Source organism: Ailuropoda melanoleuca, chromosome 8, assembly GCF_002007445.2.
Source record: "Ailuropoda melanoleuca isolate Jingjing chromosome 8, ASM200744v2, whole genome shotgun sequence".
Lineage (NCBI taxonomy): Eukaryota > Metazoa > Chordata > Mammalia > Carnivora > Ursidae > Ailuropoda > Ailuropoda melanoleuca.
Genome location: NC_048225.1, coordinates 93,627,783 through 93,648,992, shown reverse-complemented (window position 1 = coordinate 93,648,992; position 21,210 = coordinate 93,627,783). Strand labels below are relative to the sequence as shown.

At 43.6% G+C, this 21,210-nt stretch overlaps 1 protein-coding gene and 1 pseudogene across 5 annotated transcripts in view; both read right to left on the bottom strand.

Annotated features, from left to right (window-relative positions):
• Positions 1–21,210, bottom strand: part of KCNH1 (potassium voltage-gated channel subfamily H member 1) — a 353,228-nt gene that overhangs the window by 110,198 nt on the left and 221,820 nt on the right. The gene's annotated exons all lie outside the window — the stretch shown is intronic.
• On the bottom strand, positions 14,933–15,673 carry LOC105236704 (annotated as a pseudogene).

The window sequence follows — 21,210 nt, the reverse complement described above, 5'->3', positions numbered from 1 at the left end:
AGAAACGCCCTACCCACTCTCAGTCATTCCCCACCCCACCCCCACCCCCTAGCCCTCAGCAACCAGTAATCTGCTTTCTGTCTCTATAGATTTGCCTACTTTGGACATCTCATATAAATTGAATCATACAAGATATGAAGTTCTGCAGCTGGCTCCTTTCATTTAATACAATGTTTTCAAGGCCCATCCATGTTGCAGCATGTTTGGGTACTTCATTCCTCTTTATTGTTGAGTAAATAATGTTCAATGATGTTGACAGTCCACATTTCACTTATCCATTCATCAGTCCGTGGGCATTTGGGTCATTTACTTCTCAGCTATTATGAATGATGCTGTTACGAACCATCATGAACATGTTTTCAGTTCTCTTGGGTAGACACCCAGGAGTGGAATTGCTGGGTCATCTGGTAACTATGTTTAACATTTTAGGACTTGTTTTACAAAGCAGGTGCACCTTGTTTCATTCCCAGGAGCAGTGTATGAGAGTTCCAAATGTCCCCAACACCCTGTCAACACTTGTTATTATCTGCCTTTTTGATTACTGCCATCCTAGGGAGTGAACATTGCCATCTCATCCCACTCTGAATGGACATTTCCCTGATGGCTCATGATGTTGAGCACCTTTTTGTGTGCTTATTGGTCGTTCTTATCTATTTTTTGGAGAAAAATCTTGCCTATTTCTCAGTTGGGTTGCTTGTCATTGTATTACTGAGCTGTACGTGTTCTTTATATATTCTGGATACAAATCCTTTATCAGACAGGATTTGCAAATACTTTCTCACACCACGCGGGTTGTCTTTTCACTTTTCTTTTTTTGTCTTTTCACTTTCTTGATAGTATTGTTTGCACATAAACATTTTTAGTTTTGAGGTAGTCCAACTCGTCTATATTTTTCTTTTGTACTTTTTTTGACTAGTTTCTTATATTCAGCATAATTATTTTGAGATTCATCCATATTGTTGCATTATGAATAGTTCATTCCTTTTTTAAGGGAAAAAACCATTTTTTCGGCAATAATTATAAATGCACAGAAAGCTGTAAAGATAGTACAAAGATATCGTGTCTACCCATCGCCCCGTTTCCCCACCAGTTACATCTTATATAAGTACAGCACAATGTCAAAACCTGAAGATTTACGTTGCCATGGAGTATGTGTATAACTCGGTGACATTTTATCACCTGTGTATATTCATGTAACCGGCTCCACATTCAGAATACAAAACTGTCCCATCACTGCAGAAATATCTCTCATGCTCCCCCTTTATACTCACGCTCCCCCGGGGAACTATGAATCTCTTCTCCTGTTTTATAATCCTGCCATTTCAAAAACATTAAATCAATGGAATCGTGCAGTATGTGACCTTTTGAGATTGGTCTTTTACACTTAGCAAAACGCCCTTGAGGTGCATCCCTGTTCTTGCAGGTGTCAGTGGTTCATTCCATGTTGTTGATGAATACTGTCCCACTGTGTGGAGAGGCCACAATAACTTCTTTCAAATGTCTCACTCAGGCTTAGCTGAAGACTGAGAGACGGAAAAATCAGAAAGAAAAGCACAGATCTAGATGTAAGGGAAGGAAAGCTTCAGTAGTCTGTCCATCAGGGCTGGATATACTGCCCAAGACACTGAGGACACGATTCCACCTGAGAAGAATTATAAATGAGGATTGGCAAGAGTGCTGCCAGTTCTAGAAAGGTACCAAGGGGGGTGTATCAATCTGAACAAAAGAAGCCAGATAAAAGCAAAAGTAGTCAAAGCCTGAATAATGCAGACACAGCCCTTGGAAGCTCATAAATGAACTCACACACAAGAGGCTCAGATCTCCTGCTTCCTGACTCCTGCATCACCGAGTGTGCTCAGAACCAGCCTCCCAGGGCCCCGGCTGGCTCCCTTGTCCCCAGCGAGTCTGACTCTAACTCGATAAGCCTGTATGACGGTTCTGGATCAGCTCTGTTTTCTGGTCCACAGTGAACCAGAGGTCATGCATGAAGAGTAAGAGGTGCCTTTGTCAGGATGGCTGCCAGAAAACTAATTTAATTTTGAAATTAAAAATACAGTTACACCAAATCAATACAGTAAGAATAGCTCTCTTGTCAATGGTTTAAGAACTAGGCTCACGTCTGGGGCACTGGTGTGCTGGTCAGACCATTAAGACAGTGATGCCACATCTATCATTCACAACCCAGGGCTGCTCTCATGGCAGTCTGCCTCTAAGACATTCTAGAAGGTTAAAGGTCCTCAGGAGGGCCTTATTTAATTATTATTATTATTATTAGAAACATTATTGCTTTTAAAAATGGATAATTCACTCAATGCCCTTGTCTAATGTTATATGAAGTGAGGTTATACATTTTTCATGCATACACTGTATTTATGGATATCTCTATATAAAGCATTATGCCTTACATACTCACAACCTAACTGGGAGAGATTCCATATAAGTCCAGCTACTGCTTGAATAGATACTTGAGTGTGATGTGGGGAGGAAGAGAGGGAGATTGGAATGTCCCCACATAACAGAGTCCCACAGGGCCGAGGATGACCTGGATGACTCTAAATGTGAATTAGTTGCCCCCCCCCCCCGCCCCGCCCCATAGGAGGTAGGAAAGACTTTTCTCAATCTCAAGGCAAAATGCTGATTTGCCTAAGGGCAGGTTTCTTTCTCTCTTTGAGCAGTTTAGAGTTAACACTGTATCATAGCAAGAGCCCTGGGTCCCACCCGAAGAAAAATAAACATAGTATTCTCTGACTCTCAGTTAAAAATTACTGTATGGAATTTAGGGGAAGGGTGGCAAAATTTTTGTTTCCCTTTTTAAATGTTCTTGTTTATTTGTGTATACTTACACATACACATCATTTAAAGAGTTAAATGGCCAAAACATCTTTTAAGTCTTTACTCCCCTAGATATTCTTTCTTTTCACCCAATTTCCCATTCTGCAGAAGAACCCATTTTCCATTGTATTAAGCTGCTTGTTTTGCTATTGATCCTCATGGTTGAATGTCATTCTCAAATTGCCATGTCCTGATATTTCAGTTTTAGGAATTATCTGCTGGCCTCTGAGAATTTAGCTCTCTTCCCCCCCACTGCCCTCCAATCTCACTCATTTCCCCTCTTCCCATTGCCCCATCCTCCAATGTGGTTAGAGCATCATCTCGGTTTGATAATTATCTGTGTGGATATTATTGTAACTGGATGAGAGATATTCACAGCTAAGCCACACAGGATACTCAGGTCACTTTTCCTTTTCTACAGTGTTTCCTTTTCCCTATAGCTAATGATGATCTTTTCATTTGTTTAGTTTGCTTATCACTAATTTGACTCCAAATTCTCCCGCAGATAAAGTCTCTTCTTAATATTTTAAAATATATTAGTTAGCCTACCAATTTCATTTCTATAAAGAAATCCCTCCTGGGGGCACCTGAGTGGCTCAGTCAGTTAAGCATTTGACTCTTGATATCAGCTCACGTCTTGATCTCAGGGTTGTGAGTTCAAGCCCCACACTGGGCTCCATGCTGGGCATGGAGCTTACTTTAAAAAAAAGAAAAAGTGGGGCGCCTGGGTGGCTCAGTCGTTGAGCGTCTGCCTTCGGCTCTGGGCGTGATCCCGGCATTCTGGGATCGAGCCCCACATCAGGCTCCTCTGCTGGGAGCCTGCTTCTTCCTCTCGCACTCCCCCTGCTTGTGTTCCCTCTCTCGCTGGCTGTCTCTATCTCTGTCGAATAAATAAATAAAATCTTTAAAAAAAAAAAAAGAAAAAGAAAAAGAAAAAAAAGAAAAAGAAAAAAGAAATCTCTCCTGGAGGCTTCTGAACTGTTCCGTTGCCAGCTGTGTAGATGTCCTGCCCCAGCATCCTGGGAAGTAGTGTCACTTATTTGGGTTAGATCCCCTGATTCCCGTATCCCATGTCTTTCACCCTCTTGGTTTACAAGTTTTTGTCAGTAGAAGACATCTTTTTACAGTTTTCTGAGAAAGAGTATATGGAAGCAAAATTTTTGAGACCCAATGTTTACTCTTACAATTAATTAATAGCTGGGCTGGTGTAGAATCCTACATGTGAAATCATTTCTCTCATTTCTCAATGGAAGCATTTCTCCATTGTCTTCTCTTGCTGTTGAGAAGACAAAAGCATTCACATCCTTCATCCTTCATACTGAATCTGTTTTTTCCTCTCGAGAAACTCTCTTTCTGCAATGTTTTGAAAATTCATAATGGTGTGCCTTTGCTGTGGCTCAGTTCTCATCCATTGTGCTAGGCTTTCAATAAGTCTTTTCAATCTGGAAATTTATGGCCTTCCTTTCAAGGAAATTTTCTTGGGTTACTTCATTTTCTTTCTTTCTTTCTTAAAACTTGCCTCCAGCAGATTAAAGTGAAAATAAAAGGAAAAGAGAGGAGAGGAGAAGGAAGGAGAGTGGAGGGAAGAGATGAGGGGAGGGGAGAGGCAAGGGGAGGGAAGAGCAAAGAAAGTAAACAGGGAGAGTGGTGACAGCGGTGGATGGGGTGATGGAAGGATAAGCGTAATAAGGACACTTTATTTCTAGTCAGCTTTTTTTTTATCACTTAAAATAAAATTCTTCACAGTTTCTCAAAAGGTAAGGGAGAAGGAAAATCGAGAGACTGTTCTATTTTATGAACCCAAGATGGAGGAAAACCCTCGCCAGAAGCAGCAAATTAAGGGCATTAGAAATGGAAGTAAAGCAGATAGGTCAACCTTGAGGATCTTTGGGGGAACAGACAAGAGACATTGCAGGACTGAGTTTGGAATTAAGAAGTGTGGTTAGCAGGCCACAGTTCCGAAGCCCCTAATTTATTCTTTGTTTATGCTTAACCTGCTCTCCAGCTCCCTGGTCTCCTTAAGCACCCCATTCTAGAACTAGTGGCTGCACCACCATACCACTCCTCCATCTCTCATTTCTGTCTCTTTGGGAGGTCTACTCCAGCTTCCTGAAGCGAGATGGGCACTTAATCTGCATGCTAACAAAAGGGAGTGAAGATGTGAAGCCCCCATCCCTGTGTTAGCAGAGCCTCTCTGCCATCCTGGGCCACTGGCTTCCACAGAGCTGTTAGAACCTCACCTGCATACTTTTCATCATCAGTGGGGTAAACAGACTTGTGGGCTTCTTAGGAAATTGGTCATTATTCACAAAAATTTATTCCTGTTGGAAGATGCACCCCAACTAAACAACTTTGCAGAGCATATTCACTCCTAAATTCAAGAAGGCTAAAAAAAAAAAAAAAGAAAAGCTATTTCTGCAGGTGTATCAAAGCTTAGAGATAAAGGACTAATGAGTCTTTTTCCTCTTTGTAATAATTTAAAAATCATTGCTCTCTGCGGGTAGTTTATGGGTTTATCCAAACTGACTTTTTTCTATACGGAATTCCAAAAGATATATAAAAACAGAATTTAAATAAGACGCTACTCACACCTATGCTTGTTTCTGACTCTTAATTCCCAGCAGGAGGTTATTAGGCCTTTGTCAGCCCTTACGATCTGGCCCCTCCATTTGGCAACGATGGGGACATGCTGGTCATGGAAGATGAGTTGATATGGATAAAGTCACACTGACACCTCTGACATCTTTCTGTTCCCCTTTTATGCCAAATACAGAAAAAGACTAAAAAAGCATGGGCTGAATGAATACACTGAGGGAATAAGTATCGCTGCAGGAAACAAATCAGGTAAAAACATAAAAATTTTGAAAAGAGAATCCTTAAAAATGGAGGTAGGCTTTCCAAGTGATATTGGTAAAAGATTCTCTTGGTCCCATCTTTGGTTTCCTCCAGTTTTAGTGGGATATAACCGACATATAGCATTGTATTAGTTTAAGGTGTATAACACAATGATTTGATATATGTATATACTGAGAAATGATTACATAAATTTAGTTATGTAGTTAATAGTTTAGTCACATAATTAATTGGATTATTTCTCTGATGGTTTCTTCCTCTTATTTTCTATTCTTTTTTCCCAAGTGCTGGACTCCTAGATTAATCTAGTTTTATTTTTCTCTCCAGTTTCTTCCTATCACTTTGTGGGAGATTTCTTCAACTTTTATCTTCTATTCCTTTTTTGTTTTTTTTTTAAAGAGAGAGAGTGAGCATGCATGCAAACAAGGTGGGGAAGGGAGAGAGGGAGGAGAGAATAGATCTTAAGCAGGCTCCACGTTCAGCACAAGCCCAGTGCAAAACTCGGTCTCATGACCCTGAGATCATGACCTGAGCTGACATCAAGTGTTGGACGCTCAACCAACTGAGCCACCCCGGTGCCCCATCTTCTATCCCTTTATTTCATTTTCATTTGATATCATACTTTTCATTTCCATCCGTTTCCTATTCACTAAATGTTGCTTTTTAATAGCATTCTGTTCTGTTTCATTGACATTAATGTCTTTTATCTTCTGAGGATTTCAATCATAGATATATTTTTAAGTTTTCTTATCCCTGCTTGGTCTTTTGTTTCCTCATTTATTTGTGTTTGCCTGCCTTTCAAATTAGAAATATATGGCAGTCCTTAGATGCCTGCTCATATTTAAGCGTGGGACCCTTGTGTGTATGAGTGGGGGTTGTCAACTGTGAGAATTCACTGTAGGGCGACCTGGCTGGAGTTTGTGTTGAAGAATGTGTGGTGCCATCAACTTTAGGATTGTCCTTTTGGACTTCTTTGGGTTCCTAGAGAAGTCCTCAATCTCCTGTCTGGAAAATGCCCGCAGCATTCAGCAATCAAGGAGGGAGGCTGAAGGTCTGAGCATTCAGTGTATGAACTTTCCCCTAAGCTCCGCTGTCATAGGGTACCTCCGCCTTCCGCTGTCCGCGGTGTCTTCCAGCCCAGAGACTCTCTCTCAAGAATATACACGGGTGGTAAGGAGGGCACGCATTGCATGGTGCACTGGGTGTTATATGCAAGTAATGAATCATGGAACTTTACATCAAAAACTAGGGATGTACTGTATGGTGACTAACATAATATAAAAAAAAAAAAAAGAATATACACGGCTTCTGTGAGTGGAGGAGGGGCAGTGACCTAGCTTCATAGAAGGAGAAGGATATTTGGGGGTCTAAATGCTCCTTTTTTTAAAAGAATTCTGGTTCTGTGTTCTAAAGAAATGTAGAAATTCTTAATTTGGATCTATTTATTAGTAAGAGGTTCAGCTTTCTTCACTGTATTCAGTGCAGTCTCTTCTTAATCTTTACCATAAAACCTGGAATAAGATCTTTGTTTGCATATGATCCTTTTAACTCTTTTATATTTGAAAAATTAAAATCTTTCTTTGGGGAAAATTCTTGGTTATTCTGCCATAAAATATCATGTATTGACTTGCAGATTCAGCGGTTCGATCCTGTTCAGTCACTTGCTTATATTTCCAGAAGGCTTTCTTATATTAGTGAAAATAAAGATGGTTGGGAAAGGGGGGTATATTTTTGTTCTTGATGTACCCTGTTTTAAAACTAGAAATCTGTCCTGTGGCATGCAAAAGAAAGCGAATTATTTTTAAAAGAAAAAAAAATTTTTTTAGAGAGAGAGAGAGAGACAGCATGAGCAAGTGGGGAGGAGGGATGGAGGGGAGGGCAGAAGGAGAAAAGGAGAGAAATCTTAGACTCCACGCCTAGTGTGGAGCCTGATGTGGGGCTCTAATGACCCTGAGATCATGACCTGAGCCAAAATCAAGAGTCAGACGCTTAACTGACTAAGCCACCCAAGGTGCCCCTGGACGGGGTCTAAGTGCTTCTTAAACAAACTTTCAACCAGCCCTATTCTTGAACCCCCTTCACCCTCACTTCCAATGACACTATTGCCATAATGCCTGAGTCTTTGGGGAAGTTCTGCTGTGAATCAAATTATTGTTTAGATTTCCTCTCTGTCACCTTAGGGTTCAGCTTTCTTTGGTCTGCCAAGTCAATCACTGCTTTCTAGCTTTCCAATCTGTGTTACTCACCTCTTGTGCTCTTTGTCCTAATGCGCTAATGCTCTAAAAGGACCTTTCCTTTGTTGTTGCTTTAGTGTGGTTTCAGCAGTGATCAGACGCAAATGTGTGTGTTCAGTCAGCCATGTTTACTGACAGCCAAACGAATGGTTTGCAAAGGCAATTAGGAATTGCTGGCTCTCGCCCAAGCTGATCCCCCACAAAATTGAAAAATAGTTTCCAAATCTTCAAAGCCAAGAGCTCAGAGCAATGCAGTAATCATAAAAAAAATAGCACTACCTAAAGGTGGGTACCATCACTACTTGGCAGAAAAGGAAAATCAAGTCCAATATCAGAGAAACAGCATGCAGAGAGGCCAGAACCCAGGGTCTCTCTGACTCCAAGGCCATATGCCACTAAATCACCTACTCCCAAGTTTCAGTGTGTGTCAGAATCACCTCAAGGGCATTTGACACAGTTCTGGGCCCTTGACCCCAGAGTTCCGGATTTGGTAGGTCTTGGGTGGGCCCTAGAGAATGGATATCTCTAACAAGTTCCCAGGGGATACTGTTACTGCTGGGGACTTTGAGAAGCATGGTACTATGATTTTCTATCCTCTTTCACAATTCAGAATATGCTGTCAAACTCTACAGACATAAATGTTGGTTTTGATTTGTTCTTCATGATCAAGGCCCGTTACATTATTCACCAATTTCTTTTTTAGAGTAGGTTTAGACAGATGAAAAAGAGAGTTGCATTTCTATAAAAAGCCCATTTCCAAGATATAGACCTTAATACACCCCTCCCCTCCCTCCTTCCTTCTGTCCTCCCTGTTCCCCACTTCAGCTCTACTCCCACCCTGGCTATCCTGCCACCCCCAGACCTCATAGAGGCCAACAGGAAAAACCAAGGAAGAAGAAGTCCTTTCCAGTCCCTGCTTTTGAACCTGATAGTGCCTCAAATTCAGTATCTATGAAGATTATGCCTTACTGCTGCTTATTTTAATGAGACTTAATTTCTTCATTTTTTGAAGAAAAAAAAGAAAAAAGACTCGTTATACGAATTTCCCTTAGAATAAAATCACCAGTCTTATGATCCTTAATTCCCCATTAGCCAACCATCTGATTAGGATGAACTGCTCATTAAGTCATGTGGCTGCACTGGTGGGTTGGGGGGAAAAGTCATTAACACACACAACATTGGCACTGAGAGCTCAAAGCAGTCCAGAGACATCCTTTTACTTCCAAGACATTAATGAGATACAGCAAGTAGAATCTCAAAAGCCAGAGAAGGAGCTCAGAAATGGAATCTTCTGCTTTCTAGGTCAAGCATAGCCCAGCAAATCCTGAGTGGTGAACCCAGTGACTTCCGCACCCACAATATTATCTGATAAGGACAGGAAGATGGGGTCTTCTGAGTTATACCCTCTTGGGTTCAAGTTCCGGCTCAGCCACTTAGAGACGTGCGGCCAGAGGCAAAATACTTTGCTGCTCTCCCCTTCCATTTCTGTCAGCCTGACAAAAGAAATATCACCTGCTCACTTCCCTGGGTTGTTGGGGGAGCGAGACACTGTGTGAAAGTACCCAGAGCACTCAGAACAAAGAGACCTTCAATGTTATCGTCTCTTTCAGCTACTGACTTGGAGTCAAATGTCAGAACACGCACATCGGAGGGCATTTCACTAAGACAGCAGCCTGGAACACTAGCCTGAATGGGAACTATTATCTTTTAGTGGCATAGACAGACCCAAACTTTATCATAATAGGAAAGTACTGGACTGCAGAGAGAGGTTTTAAACCAAGCTCATCCTGCAAAAACCGAGGCCCGCAGAGTTTTTGCAAAATCTATAAATGCTAAGAACTTTGACACATCTGCTGAAATACTGACTACGTGGTGATTCTGAACTGAGCTGCTCATAGATTAGGAAGGACTGAGGAATAAACAGAGGCATACAGGCAGGCAGAGGGGGTGGGAGGAAGGTCTGGGAACCAGACTGAAGTCCTCGATCCATGTCATCTGGCCCACATGACAGCAACACGTCTCATTTTGTTCACGTAGTATTTTTGGTCTTTGCTGCTGTAATTGCTCGTGCTTATCCTAATGTGATAATGATGAGTGGGTGCGAGGGTAATGTTTATATTGGCATGGTAACTGGCAACTAACTTTTAAAATCTTATTTCCTGTGTCTTGAAATCCATAGCTATGGATCTATCTCATTATCTGGGAAGAAATTAGTAGTAACAAGGGGAAGATAAAAAAAGTAACTACTGGGTGTCATGCTATAGCAGATCAGAGCAGAGTAGGAGAACTCTATACTGTGGAGACAAAAAGTTGCAATTTGGAAACCTGGTTTCACTACCAACCCCAGAATAATCATTCCTCTTCTTTAAATATCTTCATATAGAATAATTACCTTATAGTTTATTTTTTAGTAATGTATATAAAATGCTTATCACAGTACCTGGTACATAATAAATGCTCAATAAATACAACAATAATTAACAGCAGGATGGTTAATGACCATCTCTAGAGTCATCATTTCCTGGAAACATTCCTTCCCTAACTTAATCATCCGACGTCTTAATTCAACAAACATTAACTGAACACTCAGGCTTTTCATGCGCTATGCTGAGGAGCAACATGGAGTAGTGAAAATAACTTGGTCTCTGAAAAGAAAGAACCCTATTGGCCCTGCCGCTCTCAAGGAGCAAAAATTTCTGTCCCCTTCGAGGGTCCTTTCTAGCTGGACGAAGAATCAAATTGACATGGGACAGATTAATGGGAGAAAATCAAATTCAATAGCATACACACAGGGAATCCACCCAGACATGGCAATTCCAAAGACAGTCAGGTAAAATGAGGTCTATATGTCATCCTGGACTAACGAGAGGGGTTAGGGGTCTGGGACTTCAGAGGAAAGGAAAGCACTTCACAGGGCGATAAGAAGAACAGATATTTGGTAATCAGATGTTTGCCCTGCCATACAGATGGGTCACTCATATAAAATTTATCTCTGCTAATAACCCTTATTCTGAGAAAGACCCCCAACTTAGATTCTCCTATGTAGTTAAGGGAAGGGCAAGAGTTTCTCTTAAGCCCACAGAGTGTTAATTGTTGTCAGCTCAAAATAATCTTCATGCCGAAGTGGCTCGTCTTGGGGCGTCCTGCCCTTGGCCCCTGCACCACAGATTCAAGTCATAAGAGCCTCAGTTTCCTCATTTATGAGAGAAAGAGCGTAATCTCCACCGCTCAGGATTTCTGTGATGATTCAGTTAATTAACACGGCAAATGCCAACCATAGTGCTGGCTTGGGATAGATCCAAAATAAATCTTAGTCTTCTTTCTCGACCCACCCAGGGTTAACATCCCTCCATTCAGCACCCTGAGACTCAGGTCCCCTCAGCCCTTGGCATTGAGTGGGTACAGCCCACTGTGACATGGAGGCTTGTGCTTTTCTTTAAACAGAAGACTTTCTGGAGTGCGGGAATTATGGTGGTCATTTCACGGACATCTTTCTACCCCTTCATTCAGTGAGTGCTCAGAAAGTGCTGTCAGCTAACTACTGAAGAGGCTGTCCCAAAGAGGTGAGTTCAGGTTCAGTTGTACAAGGTTTACAATGTGGGTGGGCTTTTTCCACACCCCACAACCATTTCTGTGACACCAGCCTTGTGTCCTACAATTCCACTCCATTCTAAGATTGTCTGCCAGGGACAGCACCAGATTCCACAGGTTAAGTGCTCAGCCCCATGAGACTTCCCCCACTTAAGATGCCATTTGCAAGTCCAGATGGCTGCTTGTACTTCTGACAATGGTTTCCATGAACCCCTCCTCGGGTTCGATTAATTTGCTAGAGCGGCTCACAGAACTCAGGAACCTGTTTACTCACTAGATTCCTGGGTGATTACAAAGGATATTAAAGGATAGGGGTCAATAGCCAGATGAAGAGATACACAGGGCAAGGCCCTGAACAAAGGAGTGTCTGTCCTCCTGGAGTTTGGGGTCTGGCATGGCACTTGGAAGTGTTCTGGTTTACCAACCTGGAGGCTCTCCAAACCCTCTCTTTCTGGGTTCTTATGGAGGTTTCGTTACATAGGCACGACTGATTAAATCATTGGCCATTGGTGAATGAAGTCCATCTTCACCCTTCTTCCCTCCCAGGAGGCTGGTTGGGGGAAGGGGAAGTGGGGGGCGGGTTGAAAGTTCCAACCTTCTAATCACGTGATTGGCTCTCCTGGCAACCATCCCAGATCCTTAGGTGCTTCCAAAAGTCACCTCATTCATACAACAAGAGACACCTTTATTGCTATCAGCACAGGAAATTCCAAGGGTTTTAGGAGCTCTGTGCCAGAAACAGGGAGGAAAACCAAATATATATTTACTATCACAAATCATAATATCACACAAAGGCCTCACGACGTGGTCTCAAACCAGGAACATCACTTGCTTGGGCAACTGGTAGAAATGAAAATTCTCACGCCCACTCTAAATCTACTGGATCCAAATCTCTGTGGGTGAGACCCAGGAATTTGTATCTCTTCAAACTCTCCAGGTGATTCTGAGGCATCTTCAAGTTTGAGAAACACTGCTTTATACCACAGGGATCCCCCACTCTTTCCCTAAGAAGTTGTGAGTATAATGCTCCATTCCAAGGGAGGAGGATGGTCAGAGGGGGGAAAAATACTGGGCCATATTGAGGAAGCAGGAGGAGGCCAAGAAGGCAGCTAACCTTACCCCACTAGACAGAACAACGACAGTGAAGCCAGGAGAGAATGAGGGAATGATCCCACAGGTCAGTGGTACCTTGATGCAGGGGACACAGATACGAACGACTCCACTCCGCTCCGAATGTCCTATGGGCACTGTGTTCTCATTCCTCCCCAAAGTGGACAGCCATTCCCCTGAGCACAGAAATCAGGGAATATTCCCTACTTTATAGCCAGAAAAGCCTGAAAACTCTCACTTAATATCTTGCTAAGAATAGCACAAATTCCTATACCTCGCTGAAACTCTGCTGTGTTGGTGAATGTCACTTAACAAGCAAAATTCTTACAGGGGAGACAGAAGGTTATTTTCAGCTATTTCTCATCTGTCGAATAAAACAACAGCTCCCACTCCCCGGTAACCCATTAACCATGCAGTCTGTGCCACCTCATTTCAACCAGTGTTTTAATAGCACCACAGATAAAAGCACAGCAATTTCCACAGGCAATTACCTCTGCAAATGAATCAAGAAGGTCAGACACAGGTTGGAAAGGTCTCCAAATAATTTGCTACTTTCACTTATTTTGTGCTTGCTGAGTTCCTGATTGCAGAGAGACAAACACTTAGTTAACAGTTACACCTGGCTAAAAAGGTAGACCGGTTTGCAGGTTTTCTAACCCAGGTCTTGCTTGAGTCATAGCAAGAGCCCTAAGTCTATATTTCTCCAATATGAGTCATCAAAGAGAATCTAATTAACGGAGCCATTTAAAATAACACACAATTTTGAAAGCCATTTAAACAGGTGTGTTAACCTTAACTGGGCTCATTTTCCAATAGTAGTTACAACTCCCAAAGTTAGACGCTCTCAGAAAGCTGAAATTTTGTTTTTTTCTACATCTCAAAACAACTACAAAAAAGAAAAGGAAATGTTTTTTCAAAAGGCACTACTATCACCATGGTGAATTACATTGGAACAGCACAATGACTGCACAAAATGTCTTTTAAAGAAATGCCTCTTCCAATAATAGTAACAGAAAGAAATTCAAATCACTTTCTCCCCTGTTGACAACTCTGATCTTGGCACTTCAGCATCGGGTGATTTTCCTCCTTGAATGACCCGCAGTCTTCGTTTCTCAAAGGCAGCGCTGGAATTACATGCTGCTAAGTGACCCTGTAGGTCATAGTGCCTCTCTCCACACTGCCTCCAAATTAGTAATTACCCCGAATGATCACACCCCACCCAGCTTTTTGCTACACGGGATGCCGAGGGAGTCGAGAGAATCGTAAACTTTTCTACTGGACAGAGCCTTCCTTCTTTCGTGAGTCAGGGGTCCTCATCCTGACTTTGCTATCTAACAGCTGTAAGCCAAGCGACTTCACCCCTTTGTGCCCAGGAGGCCCAAATATTTGTTTAACAGAAGGAATAAAAACAGTAATAATAACTGGACGTATACAGCTTTTGGGATGTACAAATCACTGTTCCGATCATTTTGCATACATGATTTATCTTAATGGTAAATACTATTATTATCTTCCTCTTACTGATGCATCTGAGTCAAGAATGTTTAAGTGATTTGCCCGAAGTCACACAGCCGGTAAATGGCAGATGGAGGATTCGCACGCAGCCAGGCTGACTCAGGAGCCCGCTCCACCACGGTACCAGATGCCTCTCTTAAACACACGTCCACGGTGTGCCAGATACGGCTCCAGTGCCTCAAATACACCAACTCATTTAAGTCCCTTGACAGCCGTGAGGAAGGGACAATCATGAGCCTTATTTGCAGATGGGCCACAGAGAGGTTAAGTAACGTGGCTAAGGTCACACAGCTAGTAAGTATAGAGCTGGATTCAAACCCAGTCCATGCCATTTATACCAGGGTTTCTCGGCCTCGGCACCATGGATATTTCGGGCCAGCTAATTCCCACTAAGAAAGTGGGGAACTTTCTTTTTTTTGTTAAGATTTGACTTACAAGCCTTCTTTGTTGTACAGAAAGTAAAAATGCTTTGGCGTAACTAGCAGCCGCTGACGGTTGACTCACCACAACAGCCCATGCTCAGCAAGAATCTTACACGAGAACCTAACAGGACTTAACAATTTTGTTGGGGTGAAATCCCCAAGTTGATGGTGGATTTTGAAGACGGACCAAATGGAGGAAGGCAGAATGTCGCAGGAACTATTCTTTGGCTCTTTGGGTGGGTGGGGGTCCTGTGGTTGGTATCACAGATACCCTTTATTACTCTTATTACCTTTATTACTATTATTATTTAAACTGCTACCAGTGAGCAGGCCAACCAATACTGAGCAGTTCTTTCTTCGCAGGTTATTTTGGTCTTAATCATCTTCTCCTTCATCATCAGTTTTTCTTTTCCTCTTTTACCTGCCCACTTCCTTAGTTTTCTTCCTCTTCTTCCTCCCCATCCCCTTACCTTCATCACCTTCTCCATCATGTCCAAATTCTTCCTCCCCACTGACTTCACCTGTGTCCTCCCCCCTTTTACACCTGCTTCTTCCTCTTCATCTTCTTGGTTATCGAACTCCTCCTCCTCACCACCCTTATCCTCCTCATCTTCTTTGTCCTGCTCTTCTTCGTGCACACCATTCACCTGGGCATCTGAACCAGGGGCTTCTCGATCCTCGCGGCGCCAGCCATCCAGGTAGGTCAGCGAGGGAAGATGCCCTCTCCCTAGCCATTCAGACTAGTAACCCCACAGTTAAACAGGTCCAGGCTTTTCAGACATTCCTACTTTTTCAAAGGTTCCAAGGTGCTGATATTTTGCAGTAGAATGCACTAAAGTTCAGATGTGTGGGATTTGAAAGGTTTTCTGCTGAGCTGTCCAGACCTCCAAAGATGCTATTGTCCCCGAGCTCAAGTTTTTTTGTTTTTTTTTTTTTCAATTTAGGTAGCTGGGGGAGATGGGAACCTGAAATCAAGCCTGCACTTATGAAACTGAGCAACTCTAAGTTCACAAATTCAGGGTTCAGCCTGCAATTTTCCCGTCATTCGATCATTCGTCCAACAGCTGCAGAAGTCTGGTTCCTCCGCGCCAGGTGGGGCCGCCTCTTCACGTCCATCGTTCCCTCTAACCCACTCTTCAAACTTCACTTTCCACGGAAGGGCGGAGGGGTGACAGGCATCCGGGCCTGCGCCCGGAGGGCCCTCGGATGGTCCCAGGCAGCGGGCAGGGGAGCGGAGCCCCCGGAGCCAAGTGACTCCTGCGAGCCGAGGGAATCCGCCGAGGGAAGGGGGCAGGAGCGCCGCGCTGGCCTCACTACCGGCCGCAGGCCGCACTGCGCTTAGATGGGGGGGGGGGGCAGCTCGGCTTGACTTGGCCTGATGCTGCCTTCCCATGAATAAATAAACCTGCCAAATAAGGAAGTCGGACGAGAAAAAGGACTTCACGGGATCTAAAGTCCCTCTGATCTCCAAGAAATGACTATGATTATGAATTATGATTATGGAATTAGATAGAAAAATTAAAGTGGAGGTTCATACACCAGGTTTATTCATGATGATAAAAACTCGGCCATTCTCATCTTCTTAGAGACAGAAAGACAATTTTCAGCCTAATGGTGATGTCCATAATTGACTTGAAGGACTTCTTATAAGCCCGGATAACTGTCTCCCACAAAGATTTCGATCAGGTAGAAATAATTTTCCTGCTGTAACCCACACCATGAGTCTCTGCTGCTTCCCTCCCACTAAATCCGACACATCATAGCAGTCAGAGCTCTGGAGTCACACTGACTGAAGGGTTAAATACTAGCTCTGCTACTTACCTGCTGTGTGACTTTGGGCCAAGCGCTTGACCTCTCTGAGCTCCATTTTCCCCGTCTGTACAAAGAGGAGATAGTACCATCCTTGGTGAGGACTGAAGCTGGTGACGCAGATGAAGTGCTCTGCACAGTACATGCTCAACACATGCCAGTCGTGGCTACGTTGTTATTATTCAAGATCCAACTCAACACAATACATAACTCTTCCAGAAGCCTCCCAGAACCATCACATCCAACTACCCCCCACTTCTGCTCCTCAGTGTAACTCATGTGTGAAATCGACAGCCCTCAGATGGGTCCTGTGTACCTGGAACCATCATGACCACGATTCCCAACCAGAGGCCAGATTAGAATCATCAAAATAGCTTTTTTAAAGTTATAATTTCCTGGGTTTAGTTACACTCGGGGTGAAGTGGGGTGAGAAAGGGTGAGCCAGCAGATTTTTTAAAACTCCCCATGATTCTTATAGGCACCATTATCTCATCCCCATCTGTGAGCCTCTAAATTATCTGCGAGGAACCACTGGATGCCTTGTTTTAAAAAAGTCTGGTTATGTTCAACTATTCTAAAAATGTTTAAGGAGAGGAATACGATGCCTTTATGAAATAGATTATAAAAGAGCAGGCTTAGCCAAGAAGCAGTTAATGCTAACAGGGTACTGATGATTTAAAAAAATAAGAGAGGGAGCGTAGTTAATTGAAGAAACTATGGAACTTTTGAACTTTTTGCTAGTTAAGAAATAATCATAGGCTAGATTCGGATTTTACAGAGACTAGGAAAAAATTGCAGCCTTGACTTTTCTTTTCTCACTTGAAAGAGGAAAGATTAAGAAATAGTATGTAGAAAAAAGGTAATTTTAGGCCTTGAAATGAGCAAGGTCAATATTTTTCATGAAGAGAGATGGCTAAGGGGGGCTGGCCAAATGTCAGGAGGAGGACACAGAGCCTTCACCAGGGTTATGAGCAGCCAAGCCTTGAGTGTCCGCCATGATACTTTGGACAAGCCAAGGGCCTTGGGCTTCTGCCCTGAATCAACTGGGGCTGCCAGACAGTCAAGGTTACCCTGAGGGTAGAGAGAAAAAGAAAAACTAAGCTAAGCAGTGGTGGATATGTTGAGTAAGGGAGGAAAAAACCCAACATTCAACTTGGATTGAGAAGATATGTACGTAACTTGATAAATTGGCCCACAAAATAGCAATCAGAAATTATTGGATTCTATTCTTCTCTTGACAGTATTGTTGTTAACAGAAAAGGCCCAAGTGGTAAATTCCTGCAGATTTCTGATTCAGTTTCACCACACCATTACCACTGAACAGTTGACTTCGTGGTAGCTATCAGGACTGTAAGAACAGTGCTCATAAAAACATGATCAGCCTTGAGATAAGCAGAAGAAACCATCCCCAGAGAATTCTCCTGGAGGAGCAATGCTGAGGGTAGAAGGAAGCACGTGGGAAGGTATTCCAGACAATAGAAATAACATCTCCAGAGGTGCAGAAGACAGGGACGAGGACGATGTGGGCTAGGGGACAAGTGAGGTTATTTAGCTTCAATGTTAAGTACATGGAACAAAGTCTGCATTTAACNAAGCACGTGGGAAGGTATTCCAGACAATAGAAATAACATCTCCAGAGGTGCAGAAGACAGGGATGAGGACGATGTGGGCTAGGGGACAAGTGAGGTTATTTAGCTTCAATGTTAAGTACATGGAACAAAGTCTGCATTTAACTGATCTCATTTGGGGAACTGGGCGAAGAAAGCCCTCCTGCATGAGAAGGTGCCAGAACTTAGTTGTGAGTTATTCTGGTAAATGAGGGAGTGAGGGTAAATGGAAAATTTTGGGCAAAGCAAATAGTATGGCTGAGCCTGGATGGTTGAGAGAACAAGTTTTGTCTGAGGATCTGCACGTCTCCCAGCATAGCTGGTTCCTAGAGTTCAAGGTTAGTGATGGGGTGACCCTAAGGAGGAAGTTGGCATTTTGACGAGACCCGCATCATGAAAGGCATCCTTAGGTTTTATCCTATAGGCAGTGGAGCTCCTTATTTATACCAGGAATCTCCACCCTTGGGCTGAGCACAGACATGGCAACCTCAACCAGCACCCAACACACAGAATTTACTCTGCTCACAGGTTCTAGGAAAAGGGTCAGAGCAGTCCACCAACTGGGTTGCTCATTATGACAACTGGCTTACAGCCAAGGGAGATACAAACCACCTCCATATTTATGAGTGATCCACTGGTATCACCATACCTTTCAAACTGCTAATTTGTCAAGATGGGGCATCCTATTGGTATTATATTAACTCTGATACAAAATGTCGGCTAGTAAAGTTTTCAAATTGCCATAGCTTCTGTAGCTTTTGAAATAGCTTCCAACCTCATTCAGCACAGAGGGAGGGGTTTCAGAAAGATGTTGCACTGAGTGAGGTCCACAAGCTACACAAATGCTAGTAAATGCAAGACCAGAAGCCGACTCTGACCCAGCACATACACAGGGGCGGAGATGCTGATTCCACGACAGCCCTCTAATTCCATTCTACAACTAAGATCTCAGCTCCACTCGGAGAGGCTTTTCCGAGCCAAGCAACCTTCCGGATGCCTCTCTAAATCTAAAAGGAGGGATGCAGAGCGCCTGAGAAGTGGCAGGCTTGGCTTGCCCCCGGAAGGTCACTGTGACATTGCCATCAACAGGAGGAGGAAAAGGGAAGTTCTGAGGGGCCCACAGTTATATAGAAAGCACAGATAAATAGTCTCTACTCTGCCCTGAGAAGCAGGATTGCAACCCTGGGCTGCTCCCCAGTGGGGTTCTCTGGGGGAGAAAGCAGAACAGCCCCTGAGGGGAAGGAGTATTTTACCACTGACGTTTAGAAGTGCCAGCTCATGGTGTTAACAGAAATGGTCCAACTTTCAGTGGATACTTTAATAGTTCTAAATTCTCTACTAACAGTGCATGAGTGTGGACCATTCCCAGCCTCTTCTTGCACTTGGGTCGGTCCTGCTCCCCCCTGGTCCCTGGTACAGCAGACGGGCTGGGGTATCAGAATGATAAAAGTGAGCCCCATTTGGCACATGGCTATTCAATCAGCAGTAGCATACGCTCTGCTGCTTAGGCACTGCAGGCCATGTGCCCTCTTTGGAACTAAAAACAGTTCAGCTATTAATGCAGAAATGAATGGGTTTTCAGATAATCACTTCCGTCTAATGGCCAAACTTGATCTCTTTATTTATTCATTTACTCCACAAACATCTACCAAGCATCTCCCTTAATGTTAGGCGTGGTGCTATCACTGAGGTCCAATGTCTTATGAGACCAGTGTCTATATGAATAGAAAAAGGAGACACAGAGTGGTCAGGGTGCAATCTAGACTTGGCGGCGGGGGGTGGGGTGTGGGGAGTTGGGGGGTAGGGGTGGGCATGCCCAGAGAACAGTTTTGAAGAATAAATAGAGTTGGGGGTATGGCAATGGAGTGGGAAAGGAAGATTCTCAGGCAAAAGAAACTGGTCCATCCCTGGGGCACGGGGTACGGATGGGGGTAGTGTGACAGGAGGCTGGACAGGTGCGCAGGGGCCGGGGCTAAAGCCCTAGGTCAGGCTAAGATGCTTGGATTTGCACAAATCAAGACTTGCTCATCAAACCCTTAGCATGTGCTCTGCACCGGTGGACGTTTTCAGAGCTTCATTAAATATAATGAGAGTGCAGACACTGCCCTTTGCTGAAGAATTTTTTTTAAATTTTTTATTATGTTATGTTATTCACCATACAGTATATCCTTAGTTTTTGATGTAATGTTCCATGATTCATTGTTTGCGTATAACACCCAGTGCACCATGCAATATGTGCCTTCCTTAATACCCATCACTGGCCTATCCCAGTCCCCCACTCCCCTCCCCTCTGAAGCCCTCAGTTTGTTTCCCAGAGTCAATAGTCTCTCATGGTTCATTCCCCCTTCTGTTTGCCCCCCCTTCATTCTTCCCTTCTTTCTACCGATCTCCCTGCTATTCCTTATGTTCCACAAATGAGTGAAACCATATGATAATTGTCTTTCTCTGCTTGATCTATTTCAGAATTTACATGTACTTGGTTATTTCCATCATTGAAGTCTTAGCGCTTTGGTGAAATCCTCGCAGTGTCATGAAGTCACTGCAGATAAATCAGCCAATCTGTAAAGAACATGGATTGAATGCCCAACTTCCTCAATGACCTTTGCTCTTTCTTCTCAGTCCTGCCACACAGGTTCAACATTTCAGTATCATTTCTGCGCACCCTTTCTCGTTTTAGTTACCCCCGTGTCCATTTGCCCCCTTCCATTCCTGCTGCCGCTTCTGGTGCACAGAGCCATCCCTTCTCAAAGGACCCGAGCCTTCATCCTCTCTCCAGTCCGTCCCAAGCCACCTCAAATTTTGCTTCTACACAGTGGGAGCCAAGTATTGAAGACATTCTTTGGATTCCAGCATTCCTGGCTCCAAATTTCAGAGGTTCCCCACTGAACTCAGCATCCGGCCCATCCTCCTACCGGTGGTGCCCAGGCATGTGGCTCCAACGTGCCTCCGCCCACTCGTCTTCCACCACTCACGCTCACACAGCTATGCCCCGGACCACCGTTCTTCACATGCACCCTGCATTCGGGATTGGTTCCATGGGTGTGCAACCCATGCCGTCCCGTGACCTCTGCCCTTGGAAGGTCCCACGCTTGGGCGAATGCTCTGGCTGCCCTGTCTTGAAATTCGCAATAGTTTGTGAACAAAGGGACTAGCATTTTTGTTTTGTACTGGGTGCCACAAATACCTTGCCTATGTTGCCTGCCTTACTTCCCCATCTTTACTCATGATCTCCCCATA